Below are 21,481 nucleotides of genomic sequence, written 5' to 3' on the forward strand. Positions count from 1 at the left end.
ACTTAACTGGTTGATTGAGAACATAGCTAGTTCACATTAATGGACACTATTATGAATGGTAGTTTCTTTTTATTCAAACCAGAGCCTCTTTGAATATTAAATCAATGTACCAATGAGATCATCAAACTTATTTTAAAGTCTTGTGTTGGAAGAGCCATCACAGATAATGAAAATGAAGCTAATTGAGCAATGTAGTTGAAAGAAACAAGCATAAACGTTCACCCAAACTTGATCACATCTTATTGGCAGTACACGTCTTGGTCAGATGGACTATTTAACTAACTCCTTCAGCCATTTATATCTAGTCCCCAGAATCCACTCTTAAGCTGAGTAGAATGTAGAGACCCGCTTAACATTGGATGGGAAAGAGTGATGACCTCATGGGTAACTTTTTGAGAAGTAAGCCACCCAGAGAAGAGGGGTATAGGTAGCGATGACAAACACAACGCTGCTGTCCTTGAAGGTCTGACTTAGCAGCTAGAGTCTTGTGCTGGCCATCTCCCTAAGCCAAGTAGTTAAAGTTGTTTTTAGGTGCCATGGAGTTGGTTCTGACTCACAGCAACCCTATATACAACATAACGAAACTCTGCTGGGTCCTGCACTATCCTCACAATTGTTGCTATGTTTGAGCCCATTGTTGGAAAGCCACTGTGTCAATCCTCCTCCTTGAGGATCTTTGTCCTCCTCACCAACCCTCTACTCAACCAAGCGTGATGTCCCTCTCCAGGGACCGTTCCCTCCTGATAACATGTCCAAAGTACGTGAGATGAAATCTGGCCATCCTCGCCTCTAAGGAGCATTCTGGCTGTACTTCTTCTAAGACAGATTTGTTCATTCTTCTGGCAGTTCATGGTGTAGTCGATATTCTTTACCAGCACTATAATTCAAATGCATCAGTTCTTCTTAAAAAAGGTCTTCCTTATTCATTCCATTCATATACAGCAACTGAAAATACCGTGGTTTGAGTCAGGCACACCTTAATCTTTAAAGTGACTGCTTTTTAACACTTGAAAGAGGTCTTTTGCAGCAGATTTTCCCAGTACAATACGTGATTTGATTTCTTGACTGCTGCTTCCATGGGCATTAATTGTGAATCCAAGTAAAATGAAACCCTTGGCAACTTCAATATTTTCTCTGTTAAAGGAGCTCTTAATTACTCACAGAGCTTTAAACTTCTCTGCTCCATGACCTAGTTTAAGGTAGTGGTGGTATGGACCATGCACCTGTGCAGACCAGTTTTCATTTGAACACCAGAAAATGAACAGCTAAGTCCCTTTTAGGTTGTTTTGGACAATCAAAAAAGAAACTCTTTGTTATGTATTTATGTAGCTCCTTGGGTGCTAATTGATTATTCCCCCCAGTCTTCTTTTCAGGGTCCTAGATATTGAGCCTAAATGAGGACTAAAGTCCTAATCTCTGAAAGGACCTCGGTAGTTAAAAACCACCCACACACAAACCAAAAAACTCATTGCCATCAAGTCGATTCTGACTCATGGCAACCCCATGTGTTACAGAGTAAAACTGAGCCCCATAGGGTTTTCTTTGGCTGTGATCTTTATGGAAGCAGATCACCTGCTGGCTAAGTTTGCACTACCAACCTTTGGTTCAGAAGCTGAGCATAAACTGTGCCACCCAGGACCTTTTTCCTACATATAATAATGTCAAAAAACTAATAACCTAAAACAAAAAGCACCTCAAGCAGCTCACTTTAATCAGGAATATAGGGTTAGACTCAGGCCTTCTTCTCCCTGCTGTGTCTTGCTGTTAGCCCAGGAGGGCCCAAGCCAAGACATAATAAAGCTCCAACATCCCTGTATTCAGCGTTTTATAAATATCTTTGGAACGGAAGAGTAAATAATTCCTTAAACAACTTGGCTGTTACAGTAGTCAGTCTTGGACAGCTGTCAACAGGAAACCCCAAGTCATCTAGTATTAAAATTTGCTGTCACAAAGGAACCTGTCACCTAAACCTTGACGTAGGACCTATGAGAATTTTCTTTCTGTTTTGATTTTTAGAAAGCACTGACAAGTGGAAAAGATGGGGAAGCCTGGAAGAGTGGGATCCCATTTCTCCTAAATACTGCCTTGGGTCACTTGCTTAAAGCCTTGTTTAAAATAAAAGAAACAGATTTTCTTTTAGTAACTTGAGAAACACGAAGTGTAAAACCTTTCTGCTGTAATACAGTCTTAAGACAGCTTAATGTTGTTGTCCACAATAATTGTGAGAAATCATTTTTTTCTTAAAAATTTCATCCCCTACCTGACTTTCTGTGATTTATAAACCTGTCAGAGATCCTCATGAAATGATAGAATTGTTTGTGATTTTAGTTAGTCACTGTTTTCTCTTAAGCAGGTAACCTCTCAAACATCATCTAGCTGACTCAGTCTTTATCCCGCAGAAAGAGGAGAAAACCATGTTGCATATTTACTCTCAGGTATAGATGGGTTGAGGAGGAAGAAGATTGGGTAAGGGAAGGAACAGTTCTCTGTCCCCAAAACCATCACTGGCTACCTCACACAGATTTCCGGTACTGCCCTATGCATCTACTGAGCTAGCAGAAACAAAGGTCCCAACCCTGCCGCTCTGTCAGATCCACTTTTCACTGAAGGCCGAGTATGTCTGGAGCCATTACTGTGCAAGTAGAGAGCAGGGGGTTGAGGGCAGGATTTTTTTTTATTTTTTTATCACAACTGAAATCGGAGAGATAAACGAACCTGAATGCTTGAGAGGGAGGTGATGTGGTCTCCAAGAAGGCAATTAAATAGACAAGAAATGTGAAAATTAGGGATCAAAACTGTGAGGCAAACAGGTTGAGTGGTCTTAAACAAGTTACGTTTAACCTCAGTGCCTCATTTTGCTTGTATCAAGCAGAGGCAGTGTTAGAATTAATTTTGCAGGATGCTTTGAGATCTGCCAATGAAGCAGGGTAGAAGGTTTAGTGTTGCTGTTATTCTTGTTTCTAGAAAAATGAAAGCTTCTCTGTCTCTCACCAATCCCCCAAGCCCTCACTCCCTCACATAAGAATGAAGTAAAAGGAACATGTTGGCTTTAGCAGCCAAGCATTTACACACACTTTATTCAAACCTTGCCTCAGCCTTCTCTCTAGAGCACAAATGCTGGGCGTTTCCGTTGTTACTATGGGCCTGAGTTTCCGGTGGCTTTATTCTAACCGTACTGGTACTTTTTAATATTATTTGGGGCTTATAATGTGACTGTCTTGGGTTTTTTTGTTTGTTCATTTGGTTGGTTATTTTTTAGGCTGTTTCCCACAATTAGTCTTAAAAGTTCTTCTAGCAATTCTCCCTAAACTTCGCAAAAAGTTCCCAAAAGTTGACCTTTGAACAGAGAAAGTCTTCTGTTTCAGAGGCTGACAAGAAACATAAATCACCAATGCAGGCTCAGTCTGCCCTCCCCTCTTTACGATTTCATCCCCCCACCTCACTGCTTTTTTTTTTTTTTTTTTTTGGCCTGAACAAAAATTTCCAACTTCTGTATGATTGCTTAGAAATACACGGCTCAGCTGTGTTCCCATCTTTTGTGTCAACATGAAAAATCCCTTGTTCTATGTTTAGCTTGAATAATTACCAAACTGTTTGTAATTAGAATGTGAGGATGTGACCTCACAGCAATTTTTTCATTTCCTTTCTCTGTGTTTAATACATTTCAGACACTGAAAATACCAAATCTTTGTCCTTTTTTTTTTTTTTTGATGCTTATCAGTAATGGAAACATTGCAAAACAATCAGCCCAATACCTATGCTTTGTTCATTTATTGCCTTCTCTGAAGATAAATTGACTGTACTCAGCTCTCTTCAGCATTTTTCTGCACCTAGATATTATTGCCTTGTGCAGCCACCCCAAGGTGACTGTTATCACTTAATTAAATCCTTGCACGCTGGGAAGAAAAAACAACATTGTTCCTTCATAACCCCAAGGAGCCTATTTTTAAGCCACTAAGCCTTTTCGCTGTTTTATTAACTTATTCCTGGCTACAAGAAGACATACTTTTGTTGATGAGCAAAAGGTTGTATTAGCTTTTTATTTTCTGGATAAACTTATCTATTTTCCGGGATGAGGGGAAAAGAAAAAAAGAATGAACATTACAACAGAAGGGAAAAAACAGGGTCTCTTCAACCTCTCTGATTCTCTAAAGGTCTCTATAAACCCCGAGCTAGAAACTAGAAGCAGGGGATTCAGGAAAGAGAATGAGAAAAATAAAAAGTAAACATAAAATGAGAACAGGACTAAAAGTAAAATGACATGTCTGTCCACTGGGGAAAGCGTGAGGGGTAAAGCGTGAGGGGTAGAGGACAGCAATTTCAAGCTCAGAAAACTAGCCATAGAAGCTGCTTTTTTTTTTTTTTTTTTTGAAGAGGGATGATCTATTGGCATTTCTTTTTGTTGCTGCTTAGAATAGCATCTTTTTATTAACCACCTGTTTAATATGCTTATTTTTTCCCAGTCAGGTTTTCTTCTTTACCTTTATGGTATTAGGCATCCACAATCAAACAGTTCTATACCCTGTTTTGTTTCAGGCATCGAGGAAATGTTGCTGGAGTACATTTAGAGGTGTGTGTGCATGCATGCACGTGTTAGCAATACGGATGCATAACCTGTAGCCACCAGTTCCAAGCGCAACACTCAATATCACAAAGTTCACTTGCTACAGAGGGAGGGAGCCACTGGCTCACGCATAGTGAATTATGTACCTTTTAGTTTGTTTCTAGTCCATTAAATCATGGGCCAGAAAATGGGTTTGTCACTTCAAAAATTTGGACCCAAGCAAGCATATGTGTTTATTCATGATGCTAAATCATTTTACCGCACGCTGTGTTCACCAACGGAGTAAATGCCGCTTAATGCTGTAATGTTGGCAAGAGCAGTTGATGCTGTGACAGGCTGGGGTTGGAGAGAAACCTGGTTCTTAAATAGTTGGATAATTAAGATATCTGAACCATCACTGATCATTGGCCACAGGTTACACATTGCTCAGCTACACACACACAACACAGGATGGTGAACCCTGGCTCACTCCCTGGTTCAATGCAAGAGACCTTCAGTGGCTCCATATCCCTATCCCTAAAATGAGCAAAACCTAAACACCTCTAGGATGCTGGGAGAATGAGCCGAATAACGCTGGTGAAAAGTCCTTTAACAAAAGGGCCATTTATACAAACACTAAGATTTTTTTTTTTTTTTTTTTCCTTGCTTGGTGTGTAAGATTCCTCCAATGCCTCCTTGGAGAGATTTAAAGTCTTTTGAATGTTTTGCCTCCTTGAATTCTGGTCAGATCTGCAGTAGCTTCCAGATCGCCAGCCGAGTGAATGCCTACGGGATGTGTATATCTGCCCACTTGCTGGAGTGGATTGGTTTTGATTTTTTTCTCTGCAGGTTAATTTCTTTTCCTTTTAATAGCATTATAAATATCTTACTCAGGCAAGTTAGAGCTGCTTGCAGCCAGTGCCCTTTGCAGCATCCACCCATTTGACTTTTACCCTGGACTGTGTTTGTCTGAGTGGTTTGCTTGCTGTCATGATGGTGTAGTATGGATGTGTATATGTATTTGGCTTCAAATTCTAGTTTTGCTGGCCAAACACTCTTCAGTACTTTAAAATACAATATAGAATCACAAACTGAGTTATCATTTAGTCAGTCATCAGTCTCTCTCTCCCTCTCTCCCTTTCTTCATTCTTTCTCATTCTCTCACACACACACACACACCAGACTTCAGGCAGGGTTATTCTTAAGCCATCCTTATCAACAGTGTTTGTCTATCCTTCAGAATTACCAAATGTGGAGATAGCACAGCTTTCCTCAGTCATCCATTTTTGTAATTAACAGTCCCTACAGTGAGGAAGCCCTGTGGTTACTACCACATTCTCTACACTACAGTTTCCCTTCGTGAGATGGAAAGGCTGGTCGCCAGCCTCTGTGGAGGAACCTTGCCTGTGTTCACGTCGTCCCTCAGGCTTCTCCCAGCTGAATAATCCAGTCAGTTTAACGTTCTGTAAAAGTCTTATTTTTCAATCATCTAATCATTTTTTTCAATGCCCTTTTGAACCCCGTCTCAATTTTTCTTTCAGTAAAGCAGCAAATCCCAGAACGGAATTCATTTACCATATAAACAGTGCAAAATAAGAAGGAAAATTAACTTAAAATTCTAAAATCCAATGTCGATGGTTTCTATTTACAGGCGTTTAACTTAAAAATATTGAGTGAGTCAATTACCCCATGTAAACAAAGAACTGGACAGTATGTACACACACATACAGTGGAGGGAGGTATTAGGTTTCTGCAGAGCCTTAAGGAGCAAGGGATACTCCCTAAGGCACCATGACCCTGCTTGTGGAGCACAAGGCAACCTGGAACCTTGAAGTCTCTCAGATACCTCAGCGTACAGGTATAATTTGACGGTAAACAGAACTGGATAAGAACATTGTCAAGTGGATAAAAGGCTCCTCAAAAGGCATTTCCTATTTTCTTTCCTTACCACCTCTAGACTTGCCCTTCTTGATGAATCTGCGGGCCAGTGCTGTGTACGTGTAGGGAGTAGTTGGTGGGCCAGGCATCTTTGGGCCAGGCATCTTGGCAAAGAGAAAACCTTAATATGTTTCCCTCCCTCCCTCCCTCCTTCACTCCTCCCTACTTTCTCATCCCAGTACTGTCTGGAAGACAAACAAAATTAGTTTGAGGATGTGTAGGGACAGTCTCTTCCCTAACCAATCCTCACTTTCATTTGTTTCCAAAAATATACTTGAAGAGAAGGAGCCCTGGTGGCACAGAGGTTAAGTGCTTGGCTGCTAACTAAAAAGTCAGCAGTTCAAACCCACCAGCCACTTTGCAGGAGAAAGATGTGGTAGTCTGCTTCCATAAAGATTTACAGCCTTGGAAACCCTATGGGGCAGTTCTACTCTGAACACATGGGGTTGCCATGAGTCAGGATCTACTTGTGGTAACTAAGACCAACATACTTAAAGAGGGGACCATGGAAACAATAGAAGGTTTAGTATAAAGTCATTAAAATAGTAGTGTATTTAATACAGACTTACTAATAAAAATGTTACCTTTACTGTCTTTGCTGCGTTAATTCTTAGAACTTTCCCATTTTTCTTCAAACTCCTTATATATTTTATATCAGCCAGTTACACTTTAGCCTGAAGGTGTATTCAAATACAGCTGATTTTTCTGAGACTATCAGATGTCTGTTTCTAGGATCCCTTATCTTCTGGGCAAAGAGGAATTGCTTCTTTGTATATTTGCCACAGTGTTTGTCATTACAGATATGTACGTTATTTGGGTCAAAAAGGGGAAGGAACGCCTTGGAATCAACTTATGTGAAGCATTACACCTATGGAATGGGATTTTCCCAGAAGATTGTGACCTACCAAGGTGTAGCTTAAATCGCACTTAGCAGACTGCGCAAGCCATGCTACCTCCTCCAGGATTGGCCAAGGTCCCAGGCAGATAGGACAATTACCTCTCGGCCCTCTGCCTAGGGAACTCAGATCTTTAGATGAGTAAACACTTTCTCTTTGATATGAAAAATTCAAGAAAAAAAATGTTTTCCAAATCCAAAGTCAGTATACACTACAACAGCCTGAATTTGAATTTCTGCTCTACTACTTACTAGCTGTGTGACCTTGGTTTCCTCATCTCAAGCTGGGCTAGTCATAGTATCTACATCAGGGATGGGTGGGTTGCTAGAATCGAACTGAGTCTGTGAATTGTTTCTCCCAGGATCCCACACAAAGCCAGCTCAGTAAATATCATCTGTTACTGTTAATGTTATTATTATTACCATCCTTTTGTGATTTGAATATTTGTGATATTTACATCTGTGTATGTATCCTTGAATAGTTCTCATTTTTAAATGACCATGCTTATGAAACTGTAATCATTTTTCTCCTACTTTAATGTTTTTCCTTCTGATTTTGGTAACATTAACTTCCTGCCCAAGTGTCCCATGCTGTATTTCTTTAACCTGTCTCTTTTCTGGTAACTTCTGTAATTCCTTAAGGTAATTAAATAGTCTTTTTCTCTCTTACAAATAGTCTGTTCCCAAATGTGTATTTATTAGAGTTTTAAATTGGAATATTGATGATTAAGGTGAAGCTTTATTTCAGTCATGAAAATTGAGTCCATATGTTGCTTGTACCTTCAGTCACATATCTAACTAATTTACTTTAACTGCCCTTAATGTAGTAGTTTATCCCACTTCTTCCCAGGGTGTTTTTTCTGCTTGTAATCAGGTAAAGTTCATCCTTCTTAGCACTCTTCCTAAAACAAGGTTCCATGTCAAATAATAACCATCTTGTGTATCATTTATTAAGTACTTGCTATTTTATACAGTAGGCAGAGCCCTGATGGCACAGTGGTTAAGTGATATGATTGCTAACCAAAAGGGCAGTAGTTCAAATCTACCAGCCACTCCTTGGAAACCCTATGGGGCAGTTCTTTTCTGCCCTCTAGGGTCGCTATGGGTCAGAATCTACTTGACGGCAATGGGTTTGGTTTTGGTTTTTATGCAGTAGGCGCTTTTGCATACATTAATTCTAACTCTTGAAACAACTCTATTGAGTGGAATAACTAATATATAGATTTGTTGTTTGCATTTTCATATGGAAAAACTGTGAAGTTGCAAAAATCAAAGTTCCCAACTTAGGCCTTTTTTGAGTCCAGAGCTCATGTGTCCTTCTACGTTACGCCATGCTGCCTCTAGAAGAGCTGTACATGGAACTTGTTCATCCCTGGCCACACAAGCTTCTTACCTTCACTGAAGGAATTGATCAGATAAAGCCATCGTTGCCCCATCTTATCTACTGTTGCCCCCAATCTTAGACTCCCTCTGTATCTGACAAGGGACTTTCTGGCAGGGTCATGCCTCCCTTGTTGAAGATGACTAGAGATGAGACTTGAGAGAGGTCTTCATGGTGCCTGGTGTGTGAGCCATGACCTAGAACCTCTGACAGGGTATCCCATATCTGAGCATTTTTTCAAGAACTGAAGCAAGGTCCTTCCTGGTGTAAGCTAGAGCCAGGACTCCTTAGCAATGATCAGAACCCAGGCACTCTGCTCTCAGAAGCAATCCATCTACCTGATGCATCACTTCTTCCTCCCCCACTCCTCTTGTCTTTGGGGTTCGTAGAAGGCTTTCTGACTCTGCTCATCTCCTTTCCCATACTTCTTAACCAGGCCAGGAATCTGTCCCTGTAGCTCAAACACCCCTGCCCTTTTTCTGGTGCCTCACCTGGGACTTAGATGATATCCCTCATAAAAGAGACAACTCTCTCCTTGGAAAGATCCTGAGGAGAGGTATGAAAGGATTTGTTCTCTTTAAACCACTTCAGCTACTTACTGTGTTAGCAATCCTGTTGTCAACTGACCTATCCTTTTCAAAAAGTGATAGAAAATGTCCTAATAGTTCAGCTACATCCTCCAGTATTCAAATACTCCTTTTGCTTGACATCTCCCTATAATTAAAGTATGTAAGCTTATATACCTTCTGAGTAATCCATTCAAACTTCCTAATATATCATAAGGGAGCATTAGGAATATGTTCCTTTCAAAAAATCACTGGATGACCACCTACAGCCACCATTTCTTGTTTGTGTCCCTGTAAGCCAAGAGATTTTAGCCTTGAAGAAGCATAAATGATTCACAGCAGAACTTGTAGAATTTACTCTATGTAGTAAGCCTTTCTGAACAAGGACTTTTATCCTGTTAAATATGGTGGATTTATATCATGTCATCTTATTGAAATTTCAGTTACAATGACATAGTTCAGTGTATTAAAGGGGCCCCTTACACAGTAAGGAAGAATTGCCTTTTAGAAGGTTGTGAAAGAATAGGTTTCCTTTGCTCATTGTCTCTGAAGACGTGTTACTTACACCTTGTTGAGCTGTAGCAAAGAATTGGACTCATTACATCGTAGACTACTGATAATGATGCTGGTTGTTCACCCTTGCACAGTCTTGGCCTTAGCAGCTTAAGTGAAATAAAGAATGTTGGTAAACTGTGGAAATCTGTGTCAACAAACAGTACATTACATCTGTCTAGTCTCTGTGCTGTTTAGGAAAAGGCAAAATAATATCAACAAACACTTTCATTAAAGGTACCTATTATGGCAGAAAAGAACCAGGAAAGGGATAAAAATCTGTGGAGAGGAGCAGCAAGTGTCTTAAGCAAGCACAATTACCTGTAATGAGAGTAGAAGAAGCATACAGAAAATGGTAAAGGCTTAAGGTTGTCTTTGTAAAACCCTTAATATATTTTTTATTTGCTTTGGAGTAAAAGTCCTCCATTAAGGCTCAGAGGCCAATTTGAGCCTTTAGGGGCTCAGTCCTTTAGGGGAAGTCACTCTCCAGCCTGTGAAACATTTAAGTAGAAATTAAAGTAGGTCATCCTATTACTACGGAGAAGCCCCCAAGCAAGACAATAAAACAAATCTTACTTGTTGGAAAAGGTCAAGGCTAGAATGAACAAACCTCATTGGAGGCAAAAAGAATCTATTTCCGATATTCAAACACTCAAATTTCACACTAGCCTACACAAATTTGAAGCCATTCTTGGTCTTCACAATTTATCAGCCATCATTACACACCCATGAGTCAGATGTATAGACATATTCAGAATTGTTTCACTGTCCAAGGTACACATACAAAGAAATTCAGAGCAGGATTGCTGGGAATATTGGTTGTGGAGGACGGTGCACACATAATCACCATTGCCACACCATCCCTGCAGCCATCAGCCCCTCTTTCACTAAATGGGTGAATGCAAAATGCTAACCAAAAGGCAAAGGAAAATAATAAGGAACAGTTATAGCAGGGATTTAGCCTTCTTAAATTATTAGGGATTTCTTCATTAAAAAAAAAAAAAAAAGATTAATTCTGCAAGCTTGTGTGGGGATTTGTGTGGTAGGTGCAGGGGAAATGTTCTTAATTGTGAAGTTGACCATCCTGTAGTGTTGTGATTCTAGACACTTAAGATAAATTTCATGCTAGCCATGAAAATAGGCATTCATTCATGTGCCTAGCCCTTAAAAGAAACCAGGCAGAGGGCCAAGTGAGAAATCAGTGTTAGAACTTGATCAATATGCTTTACCCCATCAGACCACTGTCACTGGCAATTTGAATGTCTTTGACATAGCAGGTTGAGAAAGACGAAGTGGGAAGTAACAGCTAGTGGTTGAAGGTATTATTGGTAAATACGGTGGAAGCCACTTTAAATTTTATAGACAGAATTTTGAAAAGTCCAGTAGACATTAAGAGTTGGAATGCCATTCATCAGACTCACTGAATAATGGAATGTATCTATTTTCAAATGGTTTTGTTCTAACATATCTTTAGCTATTTAAGTCAAAGTAGTGGGGAAATGAGTCATCATGCCCATTAGAATTAGACTGAGACTGTTCATTCAAGGTTTCTAGTGAGTGAATTATCAGTATGGCAGACTGCAAATTTCTTTTGGGATTACTGTGGATTGACACATCAGTGCATTTGAGTAGCTCATTCACACCCTAGATTATTGTTAAAGCTAGTCTGTGTCGAATGTTATAACTGTTACACAGCTTCGGTAAACCTCACGGCACTGAGTCACTGAGAACACTTTATCTAGTGACTACTCAGGTATGTCAGGTAATATGGCCTCTACAGTTAAAGTAGATATATGACTTTCTGTGGAAACCTGTGCCAAATAATCCAGGACAAAATGCACAGTAAATTAGACCTGCCTAGAAGGCTAACGGTACGTGTTGCTTGGGAAAAAGCAGAATAGCAAAATCTGCCATTCTTTGTCAGGTGTCTGTGATTTGTCAGTTACAGGTCTCTGAGTTTCCTAAATAACCCAGGAAAGGGAAAGATCACATGTGATGGTGGCAGCCCAGGACAGGAGGAAAAAGAAAGCTTATTTCTGGTAAAACTTTTTGGCACCTGTTGTCTGCCCAGGGAAATTTTCATGGTGGCATTATTAGCTCCAAGAAATGATCCACTCCTGTTTGGTAATTATAAGATCATATGTAATCACCGTTAGAATGTATTTTAAGCAAGTGTTCAGGCATCTCAAAATTTACAGCACAGATCTGTTCCTGAAAAATTAACTATTTAGTGGCATTTTACAGATTGAGCCCAATTTCCCCTTTGACATCCATGTTGCATTATTCTAGTAAAAACTTTGACTTCAAGAAAAAACAGAATTACATGTCTTGAATGTTTTTTTAATAACAAATTAGAGCTTCTGTCTTAAAGGAAAAAAGTAATCACAGTGATTATTTGGTATATCAGTCAAATAGTGAAAACAAAATAGTTGAATATGTCATTTTGCTGCCTGATATGGTGGGTCAGAAAGACACAGAGGTGGCAAACCCAGTAGTTCTCACAGTTTAGGTAGGTCCTTTGCCTTCTCCAAATCACTTTAACACATCTGATTTTACATTTGCAATAGTCACTTCAGATGTTCTCTTTGCATTTATTTTTTACACTTAGCTTCATTATAGACCACCTCAGCCCCATGATCCCTATCAGATGTCACTGAGACTTTCGATTACCGTATCTTTTGATACCAGACATCCGAATAGTAAAATGGTCAATCCCTATTTAGTGATGGCAATGAATTTGCTTCTAGTCAGGGTATCTGTGAAGTAGAACCAAAAAGGGGAAGAAAATAGCAATCTCAATTTTTCATTAAAAAAAAAAAAATCACTTCAGTAAGTCAGTGGAGAATACCAGAACTGAATTCTCTTTTTTACTGATGTCTTTATCCCACAAAATTACCAACACCAAAAACTCCAACTGAAAGGTCGGTGGTTTGAATTCACCCAGAGACACCTGGAAAGAAAAAAAGGCTATGGTCATTGAAAACTGTATGGAGCTCCTTTTGGTCACCATACGTCGAAATCGGTTTAATGGTTTTGTTTTTTGGTTAGTGCACATGATCTGAGCAAACTTCACATATTGAGTTGTTGTAGTTTGAAGTGTCTCTGAAGATTTCTTGTGGCATTAATTTTATGCTTTGGATATATGCAGGCAGGTTAGCAAACAGTAAAAATCCATAGGTTTCTTTCACTTCACACGTGCTAAGTAGTCAGGCACGTGGAAATAAAACAGAAGAATTTCCGTGGAGCCCTGAATGGGATGTTATCTGTGTCCTTCTCACCTAGACTCAGTGGCCAACTGTGAAATGAAAGCAGAAGGTTGGCAAAGCAGCAGAGACCCACAGCAAGCAGTAAACCGAGTTGTTTATCGTGAAATCATTCAGGACCAGGCTCCCAATTCCATCAGAATAATTGATTTTCACATAAATGTTTATCTATGCTTTGTAGGGAGCTAACTTCTGCAGCTAAGGCTGCAGGGAAACAACATAGCCTCAGAGCATTTGGAATGCATGGAAAACCAATATAGAGATTTCAATATTGTAAATGCAGGACCCAAAAGAGGTACAATTACTTGGAAAAAAAATCAAAAACAATCCCGACCATTGTTGATTTCAGGAGCCAAGTGTTACTGCTTCTTATCGGTCCATCATATGTATAGCTGTATGTGGGTCTGTTAAAAATTAATTCTTAGTTCTATGAATGATAGATAAAATAAAGAGCAGAGAACCTAGTCACAATGATTTCCTGAAATGAAAATTGAAGGTTTTTATGGCACAGGTATTATCTGCAGTTGGAATTTCTGCATGACATTTGTAACAATCAAGTTCCTCTCCCTACAAATGTTTTTTTTCTGCCTTTTCCCTAGAGATACAAATAAAATGTTCCCAGAAATGTAACTCATATGAATATACCAGATTAATATCTGAGCTTTCTAAATGGCCTTTTAATATGCTAAATTCATTACCGGGTTCTTTAATCATTGTTACTACCCCTGACACAAACACCTTACCTAAAGGAATACACGTACAAAGCATTTATTATTTTCTTTTAAAGAGCCTGTTGTTTTTTGTTTGTTTGTTTGAAGTCACCCACTGCCCAGCAAACAGTCATGTCATATCATAATCAACCAGAATGGAAACAGCAATGCAGGTTCCCTTACATCATTGAGAAAGTACTTTCAAGTATACAATGCTGCAAAATAAATTTCCGTAAAGTCAATCTATCTTCACATTGACTTCCATATAAAGTGGTATCTATAATATCAGAGAGGAGGGGGGAAAACCCTAAGTCTGAGTGAAAAACTATGGGAAGGAAATGGGGTCAGAGTACAGGCCAGCCTCATGGCCTGCTGGTGCGTGGTACTCAAGTCTAATGTCAGCAGTTGCCTTTTGGGAGTGCAGTTTCCTCCTGGTAATTATTTTTGTGGGGTCCCCTCTCTCCTTTTAGACACTAACACCTTCCTGCAAGGCATGGGAGTTTCTTTGAGGTCTGGTGGTATTTTTACTGCACATTTATAAGCCCAGCAATTCATACCTGTTCCTTCCTAATGACAGTATATTGCAGGTAATGTAATGGACATGGATGATATCAGACAGGGGCCCCACCATGTGTTCAGGGCATCTTACACTAGAAACTCCTTTTACCCTGGGTCTTCCTGTTTTTAGAAAGTTAATTTTCTACTTTAGTTGTTTTCTTAGTCTTGGATCCAACAGATGAATTTTCTTTAAATCTGCAGCTCCTGAGTTCGGACCTTGTTTTGTTCACTTTTGTGAACCCTGTGGGCTGGTTCAGGTGTTCTCTGAATGCATCCTACTGAACAGTAGGGGCGGGAGAATCACTTATGTGGAAAGGAAGACTGAAGGAAGCGAAGATTTGGAGCAGCTATGCCAGTGTGTAAAAACCCTGGTGGCGTAGTGGTTAAGTGCTACAGCTGCTAAATAAAGGGTCGGCAGTTTGAATCCGCCAGGCACTCCTTGGAAACTCTGTGGGGCAGTTCTACTCTGTCCTATAGGGTCGCTGTGAGTTGGAATCGACTTGACAGCACTGGGTTGGGTTTTTGGGTTATGCCAGTAAGCGTTCAGTGGGCAGTCCCAGCAGCAGCAAGAGAAACAGAGCATCCGTCTTTCTTAGCTCTACCACATGTTGGGCGTGTGACATTGGGCAATGTACTTCATTTCTTGGAGCCTGTGTTTCCTGATCTGTAAAGTAGGGTACCTATCTCACGTGTGATCTATGTAATTTGTCAAGCAAATGTCAGGTTGTTTCGCTTTCCCCTCTTTGATGGTGAATATTGAGTGACCTGTGCGGCGTTTAAAACATCCTGTGAAGTGTAATGAAGACCCTTCCTTCTTTGCTTTCCAGTAATCTTTAATCCACTGGATGTCAAATAAACCATTAGTACCTATTCTTTTCTTTGTGTTATTCTGTTTAATGTAAGCAACTCAAAAGACACCTGGAATTCTGTGTGTCATTGAACACTGTGGGTCTAACCAAAACAAAGTGGTGACTTTTTTTAGGGTTTTCAGTACCAGTACAAGGTACTGTTTATATTACTCCCGCCAAGTTGGGAATTCCTCCTTTAACTTGAAAGAGAACTCTGAATTCAAAGAGAAAGATGCACAATCAGGAATTAGTCCCTGAATTCTGAAGAGCCTATGTGTCAGTAAATTAATAAGCCACATGTGCAAAAGGGAGACTTTTTAACACTCCAGTGAATTTTTGTGGTTAGAGTAAGTGGTGAGAGTCCTATCTTTGAGGCAAAGGCACTTCTAAGCAGCACATGGTCACATACATCCCAAGAGAAGACCTGTTCCCCAAGGGCAAGCCACAGATTATGTGGTATCTGCATGTCACCCTTGGTGGCTCAGAGATGCTTGTGATTGAACCAAATGCCACACACTGTCTTTATACTAGAGCCTGTTGTCCATTTGGCTGGATGTTCTTATCAAGAAATCTACATCCCTCAAGGCTGGATGTCAGGCTTGAACTAGCATCCCAGAGAAAAAAAGGTCAGTTCTTTGATACACAGTTCCCAGAAAATGGAATTTTAATGAGCAGAAGGCAAACCTGATCTCCTTGCTCAGAAAGCCAGGTGTCTTTGTTCTTTTCATGTTTTACTATTTCACTAGCTCAGCATCTCCTCTTTTATTCTTGTAACTCACCTAAAAGAACTGAAGAGTCTCTCTGAGCCTCTCCGGACTGTTTTCTCACCTGAGATGTTTGGCTTAGCATGTTTAGGAAACTCTTGGAAAGATGTTTTAAGGTGATCAGTTTGTTGTTCTGGAATTCTTTATTACTGGCGAAATGGTCACATTCAACATAACTAATTCTGTTTGGTGTGATTGGAGACCATTTGGCTTTTCATACTCCGTCATGTAAACATGTTTGATCCTTTGTGTTACTGGCTTATTGGAGAGGCCAAGGAAGAAATACAGGAGACAGCAAGCTCTGAGAGATTCCTAAGAGTTAAATTAAAGGCAAACTTTTGATGTATGCTTTCACATCTTTGAGAAAATATGCTTAACTTCGATTCCTATTTCTAAAAATAAAGCGTTTGTTTCTGCACAGTATTTGGTTGTGAAAACTCAGACTGCAAAGAAAAAATTGGGGGAACGTTTCTTCTCTATAAACAGACACATATGGGCACTTTTGGGCACAGTCCCAGATTTCCCTTGAAGTTACTGGGGTTCCACATGTGAGCATGTGACCAGTAGAGCATCACCTCCTGGGGTGCAAGAAGAGGGCAAATAAGACATTTTCATAAACTCTATCAAAGTGTTTTTATTATCAAAAGGCCCAAAAAACATAAGAAACATTTTTTTCGTTTCCAACTCTTTTGTCTGTTGCCAAAATAGGGCTGAAAGATAGGTATGGGAGCCCTGTTCTTGCTGTCCAGGCCAAGCCTCTTTTGTGTTTACCTTATTCACGCAAGCTCTTTTGGGAGGATAGAGGAGCGGTTAGGAACAGGCTCTCTTATTCCCACGTCTAACCCATTGCTCATGTAGCAGGAGCAGTTTTCCCATAGAGCCTCTCCTTATTAACAGCAAAGCCTTTTTGCCATTATCAAATGATCATTTCTAATGCTCAAGAAGGACTGTGCTCAAATACATATTCTGCTCTTGTCATAATAGCACAGCGTCCGGACAGTGAAAAGCTCTGGATCTGGAGGAAAGTGGAGTGTGTCAGAGACTGTACTGTATCACGGATGAATATTTGCTCCCCAATCTGAGCCTGAATTAGAAGTACATCACAGATGCACGGTGCATTGGACAAGGAACACATGCATGCATTTAAATCACGTATATCTTACTTTTTTTACTGATGTAATTGTGAAATATGTTCTTTTTGCATTCATAATTAGGGGGTGGAACAGATGGCAAACGCTTCGTTTAAAATAATCTGTCATTAAAATAACCTAGCCTACTGGTAATTCTTCACTCTAACTGGAGTTAGGTCATAGGAAAAGAGTTGGAGGGATTTTTTCCCCTCTTCTGCATTGGAACGTAGAAGAAAGAAACACTAATTTCAAAGTCGTTATATACATGAGAATTACCCCTAGAAGGGCACCATAATAAGATTTCACTCTGTGAAATTTGGCTGCAGTAGAATCTGCAGAAAAAAAAAGGGCAGAGACAAAACTCCTTTGACAAATATAAATCCATTTAGCACAATGCATTAAACATTAGTATACCTTCAATCACGATACTCTAGTTAGTTTTATACCCTGCAAGGAAATAACCTCATCATTTGACAAATACTGTTAGAGGCACTCTGCTTTTGGGGTTAAGAAACTGTGCCTTACACTTTATATGTTACACTGATGTCAGGGGATATAAATTATAATTACAGGCATTATTATTCAGAGATGCTGTGGCTCCTGACTCCTTTATCCCAGCCTGACGCCTTGCATGTGTACCTCATAGACTTACTGGGATGTGACAAAGGAAATCTCCTATCACCCCTGTCTGGATGGCTTAGAACTGTTTTCGGTAATAAGAAAACTGTCTTGATAAATCAGATACTTGCATGCCTTGAAAACGTCTGTTTTACTGTTACTTCTAAGATTTTGTTCTCCATCTGCTTTGAGAAAAGCAGATAGATTTCAGCCTAGCTTTGTAATAAATCTTCTCGAGGAGGGACCAGCATTAACATTTGTGTAGGTTCTTTTTCATCTTAATCCAACCTTAGTTAATAATCAGAAAATTCTACATAGTGGGTAAGAAGATGTAATTAACCCTTTGACCCCAGAATCTTAATTGGTGCCTGTTGAAAACAGTGGGCAGTTAAAAAAAAAAAGGAAAAAATTAAAAAGTAGCCTGCAGTGATTGAAACAGCACAGTATATGATAGCTTTCTCAATGCAAAGTTTTAAAGAATTCCACAGGACTTTCAGATTAATCACATTTGATTCCCCATATTAACTGGCTGAATGTTTCCCTCCTTCTCTCACCTTTTTAAATCAAGAATCCCGAATTAAGCCAATGTTGATGCTACTCTTAAAACTCTTCTAAGCAGCAAAACATAGCAAATGGTAGACAGGAATGGCCCTGAATCAGAAGATAATGGCAAAGTGACCTTGCCAATCCACTGTATCCCATTCCTTATTAGAAGGGTGATCAAACCTGAGTTATGTATATTTGTCTCATACTATAGATATAAATGATGGAAATGATGGGCATAAAAGTGAAAAATATGGTTAATTAAGCACTTTTCTTTTTTGTTTTCTACCTCTGTGATGACAAACAACTGATCTGACTAGTTTTCCCCACCAAATTGGCTGATATATTTAATAGAATTGACTGGATGTCTTTGTGTCATGTAGACATAGCCTCATTTTAATCTCAACAGGAAATTGGAACATGTGTTGAAGCCTCAGTTTTTGCCAAACAAAACCGGCCAGCTCTTAGATCGATGCTGCTTAATCGCCTCAGATGTTTAGCCTCCAGATACTCTTTTTCCCTGCTATGCTTCCCAAACTTCCAATCATATTTGACTAAAAACAAGAGATAGGGCTTAATGTTAAAAACAAAGTCCCCTTTAGTGAAAAAATAAAGTATGTGTATAGATGGCAAATAGTACATCTATTCAGGAATAACACTGTATGTTTTGGAGGACTATAAAAGAATCGGAAACCTTGGTAGCGTAGTGGTTAAGAGCTACAGCTGCTAACCAAAAGATCAGCAATTCAGATCCACCAGGTGCTCCTTGGAAACTCTGTGGGGCAGTTCTACTCTGTTACATAGGGTCGCTATGAATCAGAATTGACCCGACAGCAATGGGTTTGGTTTTGGTTTTATAAAAGAATCCAGTCCAACTCTGATCTTCCAAATGTCAGGAGATATCCCAGGCTATATTAGAAATCAAGCGGCATTTGAATCTGCAAATGATCTAATAGCTCCACAAACAGAATTCCTGGAGAAAATAATTCCCATCCCTCTTAGGTACTGTAGCCCATATGATATAAGGAAAAGAGCATTGGACTTAGACCCAAAACCCAGTGCCCTCGAGTCGATTCCAACTCATAGCGACCCTATTGGACTTAAAAGTAAACTAGATTTAGTAAGTCTTGACTGATTGGCTATTTTATGCCAGCTAGACAATGATGGATAAGACATCGCTCCACCCTTGAAAAATCCAGTTTAGTTGGACATTGAATGAATAAGCCACTTAGCCACCCTGTGGCTCAGGATCCTCACCTGTAAAAATGAGGATTTGAACTGTAGGGGATTATCCTTACACCAGTTTCAACAGTTGTCATTTCTGCTCCCCAGCCAACCTCCCAATTGTCAGTCGCCGCCACAGAAGTTCTCCAGTGATTGGGAAGATGGTTCACTTATCTCTGTGATTGTATGCCAGCCCGTGGCTATTAGGTTGGATGGAAAACCTAATAAGATCTTTTTCTCCATAAGGGAGGGTCAAAAGAAGGAGGGCCCTTATCCTCAAGAATCATACTAAGGAGACATCTTGTTTGAGGTGAAGACATGTTGCAATGAGATCTTCCCCAAACTTTTGAAAGAAAACTTTTCGCCTTTGCACTGGTTCAAAGTGAGGTCCCACTATACCACATTCTAAGCTTGAAAGATTGTATCTGACAAAACTCCAGAAGCTTTGACAGTTGTGTTGAAGGTAGAGAGCTCAGTACTCTTAGGCAGTGCTCTGTTCCCTGTCCCATAAATGGTTCCAGAGCAAATATCACAGGGCAAATGTAACCAGGTGACCTGTTATGGAAGTGATATATACACTCTCTTGTTATTCCATTACCTTTTCCCTTTGTGACCCACCCGTAATGATAGGATTCTATCATTTGAACAAATAATTCAAAAACAAGTGATGCTTTTTAAGAAGTCATAGCCTGCCTCCTTAGTATAGATATTTTAACTTCGGAAATGTCGTGACGACTTTTTTTTCCATAAAATCACAGGTATCAATTAGAGAATCTTTGATTTTAATGGAAGACAGTATAGTTTCTTTAGTCCAACTGTCAGGATTCAAAACCTAACTCAGTCATTTACTAGGGACAGAGCAGGCACCTCGCATAACCTCAGTTTCCTCATATATAAAATGCAGATAATAAAATTACCTCATAGGGTCCTTGTGACAATTCATGTAAACTGCTTAGCACAGGTCGCTTAATAAATGTAAGCCAATATTACTGCACTGTCTTTACTGAACGCTTGTTTATCATGTAATTTGCACTTTTCTGGAGCAATGCAATGTGACTTTTGAATTGTTTTTAGAAAAAGAAAAAAAACATTGTTGTCGAGTCAATTCCGACTCATAGCAACCCTATAGGACAGAGTAGAACTGCCCTTTACAGTTCCCAAGGAGCATCTGGTGGATTCCAACTGCCAGCCTTTTGGTTAGCAACCGTAGTTCTTAACCACTACGCCACCAGGTTTTTAGGACCTATGAAATCAAGAGGAGGAGGCTGGATGTGACCCACAGTTTTACCCACAGTGAAAACAGTTCAGGAAATATGGAAATCCAAATTACATATATATACATTTAAATATATACAGACACATAGGCACACATATACGTACATATTTACATATATACTTATTTTAGGAGACTGAAATCATGAGTGAGATTTGAGGCAGTGCATATTTCCTACTGAATTTCATGTGCTTCTCCCACGTTTCTATATTTGAAGAATTATGCATTAATCTAGTGTTTCTACGGACCTTTTTCCCAGTGTGGATTTCCTGTGTTCCCAGATTTACAACGTGTGTTAACACCACTAATTTTTAAAACTTCTTTTCCTGTGCAAGCAGGAATTTTGCCACCTCCCTTGTATAAGATAAATAAAAAGCAAAATATGTAAAGATGATGGAAGGTATAAAATGCACTTGGGTTGCAAAAATTTGGAACAAATTTATTCTCCATTTGACTGGTCTCTTGCCATTGAAGCCCACAATGATTCACACTGTTCATCACACTGGAAATGCAGCCCATCGTTTGGAAAGTGGACTAAGGTTTCAGGCCTTACAGATGATGCGTAGCATTCTTCATTCCCACCCCCTTCTTTTGTTTCCATTTCAGGAGTTGTAATAGAAACTAGATCTATCCCAATAAAACTTTAATACAGAGTTTTGCAAAGAAGGGTTACAA

At 39.6% G+C, this 21,481-nt stretch overlaps 1 protein-coding gene across 12 annotated transcripts in view; it reads left to right on the top strand.

Moving 5' to 3' along the window:
* NPAS3 (neuronal PAS domain protein 3) overlaps positions 1-21,481 on the top strand; it is a 966,848-nt gene that overhangs the window by 662,142 nt on the left and 283,225 nt on the right. The window lies entirely within an intron of this gene.

The sequence above is a fragment of the Elephas maximus genome, chromosome 10, assembly GCF_024166365.1.
Source record: "Elephas maximus indicus isolate mEleMax1 chromosome 10, mEleMax1 primary haplotype, whole genome shotgun sequence".
NCBI lineage: Eukaryota > Metazoa > Chordata > Mammalia > Proboscidea > Elephantidae > Elephas > Elephas maximus.